This window comes from Carcharodon carcharias, chromosome 14, assembly GCF_017639515.1.
Source record: "Carcharodon carcharias isolate sCarCar2 chromosome 14, sCarCar2.pri, whole genome shotgun sequence".
In the NCBI taxonomy this organism is placed as follows: domain Eukaryota; kingdom Metazoa; phylum Chordata; class Chondrichthyes; order Lamniformes; family Lamnidae; genus Carcharodon; species Carcharodon carcharias.
In genome coordinates this window covers 100,843,529-100,849,534 of record NC_054480.1, presented here as the reverse complement: position 1 = coordinate 100,849,534, position 6,006 = coordinate 100,843,529, and positions in this window count along the sequence as shown.

Sequence of the window (6,006 nt, the reverse complement as noted above, 5' to 3'; positions counted from 1 at the left end):
GCAGCAGGGAAAGACCAAACTAAGATTAACTTTTGCAAACAAGCCTACATCTGCAAAAGGAGACATGATGGCCACCCAAATTATTTTTCACATTCAAGGCCTACAGTTAAGATGTCAAACAGATGATTTAGCATTACAGTTCAACATGAGCCCCAAATAAGCTCCATACACATCAGGTTTGGCCAATACTCAGGGAGCCTGAAATAAAACCCGTGTAATCAAAGTCAGTGAAACTGCACATGGGAGTTTGTACAGCTTAGTTAGGATTTTACAGTTCTCATCCAGTGGTGGATGATACTAGCTAGGCAAAGTTGACCCAGTCCTGGATGACCATTTCTAGAGTCATAGCTGCACCCATTAGCATTGAAGGACAGAGGATGATGACTGGCCTTTTCTTATTAGAGAAGGTCATTGCACAACACTTGTGGCAGAAATATTATCCGACATTCACCAATCACAATGTATTTATATTTTGCAAGTGTTGACAGACTTCCAATTCTATTTGCAGCTCTGAAGCAGGGGGAGTGGAATAAAATCAGCAAGTAGCCTCATTCCTGAGGAATACAGTAAGTAGCTAGAGGGAACAGGGTCAGAGACCTTCCTGAAGAATTCCTTCTGGCCTGTGACAACTGGTCTCCAACAACTACAACCATCTTTGTCAGTGGTGACTCTTACTGTTAGCTCCTCCCAAACCACCCCATTGACCTCTGGGAATTGGAGGAGCAAAAAGTTAGTGAGCTTACTCTTCACTGGCAGAATTCTTACATGCAATAGGTCTGGTACAGTGTCTCAGCAGAATCAAAGATGCAGCAGTGATCAGGCTATTGGAGGAGAGGCTGACACTAAAAACACTTCAGCTACTTTGCTGTTAATTGGCCAATTACTATTTATTGACCATTTCCCTTTCTCCTCCCACAAATAAACATACTGGTGAACTCTACACATTTAAGCCACTGCTAATATCCAAAATGTAGGATGGGCCTGCATCTTAAGATCACATCTCAACCATTTTCTGATTTAGAGACGTGTGGGTCAGTGACCCCCAGCCTACCCCAAACTTTAACCTCCATTCACCAAGATTTAGTCAGCCATGATCTGTAACCCTTCAATTGTGTTAGATAAAATATATTCAATTGACTTGACTTCAGATCTAGGGAGTGTTCTAGGTTTTCTACCCATGTGCTTCCTGACATCACTCCAAAACAGCCTAGCTCTAATTTTAAAATCCTGCTGGACCTCAGGAAACAGTTCCTCTCCATCTACCCTATCAAATCCTTTCACTCAAACACCTTGATCAGATCATTCCTGGATCACCCTTTAAATCTTTTATACTCAGAACAGAAGCCAAACTGTGCAGCCTGTTCTCAACACATTAGCCCAGGAAGCTGCATTGTTCCCACTCCAAGGCCACTATACCCTTCTTGGTGTGTAGTGCTCCGAAGGGGTGTAACTAAAGCTTTGTATAACTAAACTTCCATCCTGTATTGGCAAAGATAACATGCCATCAAACTATATTTCCGAACCTCTCCATTAGCTTTGAGAAAGTCATTTTCTACACCCTGACCAGCAAATCAGCCCGATCAATGAAGGATTTTAAAAAATACAAGATAAAGCTCCACTAGAGAAGGACACTTTAAATTTCCACATCACCATTCATCATGCAGTTTAAACAGCTACTGGAGATAGCGCATGTAGTGCAGGAGACCCCAAACGAGCTTACAATGGTGCACAGCTATAGTACAAAACAATTTCACAAGGCAAACAAAATACCTGCTTTTATTTAAAAAAAATCTCAAAGCCCTTCACAGGAGCTTTGATAGAATTTAGCTCCAAGCCAGATATGAAAACTAGGGAAAGTTTGTCAAAACACCTTTTAAAAAAGGTAAGTTAAAGAGCAAGTAGAGGCAGAGGAGCTTAGGAAGGAATTCCAGGACTTGGTGATAATGCCTTCAGCTGCCTAAGCCCAAGGTAGAGCAATGAAAATCAAATGAGTAAAAAGTCAGAATTTAAGGATCAGAGGTTTATAGGAGGTTGCAAAGATAGGGAGGGACAGATCAAGGCAAGAATGGGAATTTTAAGATCGGCTCCTGGTCTGTCAAAATTTCATACAGGCCTGTAAGCACAGGAGATGTGGGTGAACAGAACTTGGTACAGTTAAGATAGAGGCAGTAAAAATTTCCCATGGCATTTAGATGAGTGGTATTTTATGGCAGATGGAATGCCAACCAGGGAAGCATTGAAGTAGTCAAGTCTGGAGGTGTTAGACAACAAGTTCAGCTGATGAGCAAAAGTAGAAAGAGTTTGTGCTGAGGAGATGATCATGAGCTTCTGACTACAGTGAATAGATAGGAGTTTCCCCTGGCTGGAGAGTCTAGAATCAGGAGACAGTCTTAAATGGCCTGCCCCTTATTCAGAGACTGAGATGAGGAATTTCTTCACTTGGTATTGAATCTTTGGAATTCTATCTCAAGAGGGCAGCTAGAGCTCAATCAATAAGCACATTCAAGACAGAAATTGATAATTTTTTGGATAATGGCATCAAGGGAAACAGGGTAGCACAATGATGTGGCAGGAAGATCAGCTTTGATCTAACTGATGGCAGAGCAAGTTCAACAGGCCCCATGTTCCCAAATCAAATGCAACACCAAGGTCACAATTCCATTCAGCCTCAGTTGTCAGGAAGGAATAGAATTGATGTCTAGGGAACAGAGCTTGTAGCAGGGACCAAAGCCAATGATCTCATTTTCCTCAGTATTTAGTTGAAGTTTCTGCTCATTCTGTACAAATGGTCAAGCATAGCAATAGTGACATGGAGCTGGAGGTCATGGGCATATATTTGGAAGTCAATATGCTTTCATGTTAAGCAGGTGAAAAATATACACAGGAAAGAAAAGAAATGCACACAACATAACCCGGACAATGATTACAGCACATTTGGATAACACTAACCTTTAAACTGCCAATAGATTTCAAAGAGCTCAATCAACTTGAGCCCTAATTGGTAGATGGACCCCTGGCTGATTCACTGATGTCCAGGATTGCCTAATTCCACATTACTTCTTTCCTTTTTCTGTTGTCTTTGGCTTTTACTTAAAGCAAGTTATCAAGCATAGTATTAACACTGGAAGAACTGAAGCTAGAGGGGTCAGTGTAAAAAAGTGTCAGATTTACTCCAAATACTAAGCAGCCTCATGAAGTAAAGGTTACATTAGAAAAACAAAATAGCAAGGAGAAAAAGAAACAAACCTCATCATCCATTACCTCAAAAAAAATAAACTTTAGCTGAGGAACAAGCTCAAGTGCTTGAACTGTGCAGGAACCTACTCCAACCATCCCCCTGATAGGGGTTATACACCACAACCATTACTTCTAGAAATATCACAGCATTTCCCTTGGCTACACCCAGTTAAAATCAAAGGCACTTTTCAAACTTATTAAAGGCCAAGTCACAAGTTAGGGCCAGCAGCAGCTGCAAAGGCAAACATCAAGGTTTGCAGATAAGGGGTATGGCCCACTTTGAAAAGAAGACTGAGGCACTGCACATACCCAGAGGCATGCTTGGCCTAAATAGCCAAGTGGTTATAGTACTGGGTTGGTAACACCAAGATCAAGAGCTCAAATCTCACAATGGCAAACTATAAAACAATGTAACTTCATCTGAAACAGATGGAAACGGGTTTGTACTCAAAAGAGTTACCCAGAGGCATGGAGTTGATTGGAGGATCACATTACATCAATGAATGATTAAATTGGCTCTAAAACTACATATAAACAATTAATTAAGAGATAAAATATACTTACAAAACTTTAACAAGAAAAGCAAACAGGCACTCAACTAAAGACAATCACACATACTCCTAAAATGCACAGCTATTAAGACATTGTACTAGCTTTTATACCAACTATCCAACCACACTAGCTAAGCCCCTCCCAGAGGCGGGGCCAGGAGGGGTTGAGTTCCAATGGGATTTTTAGGTTTATTATTGTCTCAATGATCGGCCAATAACACTGATGGGTTTGAGTGGAGTGAAGCTGCCGCTGGGGAGGGGCACAGTAGTAAATCTATGGGTCAGTGCCCGAGGTTAGAATGATGGGACACCCATTCGGTATCTACAGACACCTCTCCCCGCCGACACAAAACTAGACTGTGGAGCTAACTCTGCTCACCCAAAAACTCAACATGTGAAGAGCTGATGTTCCTACAGTAGTGGGGATTAAACAAAAAACAGTTGAAGATTATTGTGGATGAGAAAGGACACCAATTCATCCAGGTAGGTCCTACCGTCTCCACATGGTGCCATACAATCTTACTTAAATCCAAGGTTTTGTCTCCCTAGCTGGGAGTCTATGAAAGGTATGGATTCTTGGGATGTGGGCATCACCAGCAATACCTGCATTTATTGTCCTTGAGAAGATGATGGTGAATGACCTCCTTGAGCTGGTACAGTCCATGTTGATGAAGGTACACCCCCAGTGCTGTTAAAGCTCCAGGAATTTAAGCCAGTGATAAAGGAACAGCGATATATTTCCAAGCTGGAATGGTATGTGGCTTGGTTGCAAATTTGGAACAGATGATTTCCCAATGCACCTTCCTCCAGGCAGTTTGTTACCAGTTTGAATCAGTGTCCTCCCTCCATTAACTTCCTGATAAACTTTGGGAAGACTGAAGCCATCACCTCATGTCCCCAACATAAGAGCTCTGCTCCCTCTCCATCAAAAGTCCCCATTTCATGGCCACTGCCTCAGCCTGTACTGTTCCATAGTTTTGATATCCTTCTTAACCCTGAACCGAGTTGCTAATCCAATGGAGTCTGTCTATGGTTAGTTGTGATGAGGAGAAGAATTAACTAATGAAAAATTATTAACAAAATAATTAATTGGCTAATTGGAGAGCAGCATGAATGAGCGAGAGCTGAGCAGGCAATAAAAATGGGTTGATGGGAGCAGAGCACAGGCAGCATCCAAAATGTGACATCAAGAATAAGAAGTGACGTTGGCACAGAGAATCAGCTGTTTGGTGAGCAGCTGATGAGTAATTCTACTTTCTAGTTTCCAATTTATAATGAATAGTCTGTAAAGTAAAGTTAAAGCATGGCAGAGCAGTTCAGCTGCATGCTAAGTGCATCTTGTGACATGTGGGAAGTTGCACAAGCTTCCCATGGCCAAGATGACGACATGTACAGGAAGTGCCATCACATGAGCTCCAGGTTAGTTGAACTCAAGCAACAGCTGGAGTCACTGTGGCACATCCATGAAAATGAGAACAACCTGGACATCATGTTTAGGAAGGTTGCTACACTGCAGATTTAGAGGGAGCAGACAGGGAGGGAATAGCTAGATGGTCTAGGAGGACCAGGCAGGCAGCCCAGGAGTCTCTTGAGTCCATCTTGCTCATTAACCGGTTTTCTGTTTTAGATGTTGGTGAGAATGATGGTTCCTGAGAGGAGTGCAGCTGGAGCCAATTCCATGGCACTACAGGTGGTTCCACTGCACAGGAGGGGAGGATAAAGAGTGGAAGAGCAATAGCGGTAGGGCATTCAACAATTAGGGAAACAGACTGGCATTTCTGCAGACCTAGATGTGACTCCAGGATGGTATGTTGCCTCCTTGGTGCTAAAGTCAAGGATGTCAGAGAGCATTCAGAGATTGTTCAAAGGGTGAACAACCAGAGGTCATGGTCCACATTGGTAGCAACGACATAGATAGAAAGAGGGATGTGGTCCTGAAAGCAGGTTTTAGGAAACTAGGAAAGGGATTGATATGCAGGACTGCAAAGACAGTAATCTCAGGGTGAACCCCAGTGTCAACTGCTAGTGAGTACAGAAGTAGGAGGATGGAGCAAACAAATGAACATTTGACTGGAGAGAAGGTTCAGGAGGGAGGGGGTTTCAGATTTCTGCGGCATAGGGACTGGTTCTGGGGCAGGTGGTGCCTGTACAAGGAGGATGAGTTACACTTTAGCAAAGTCGGATGCAGATTCCTGGAAGAGAGATTTGTTTGTGCTGT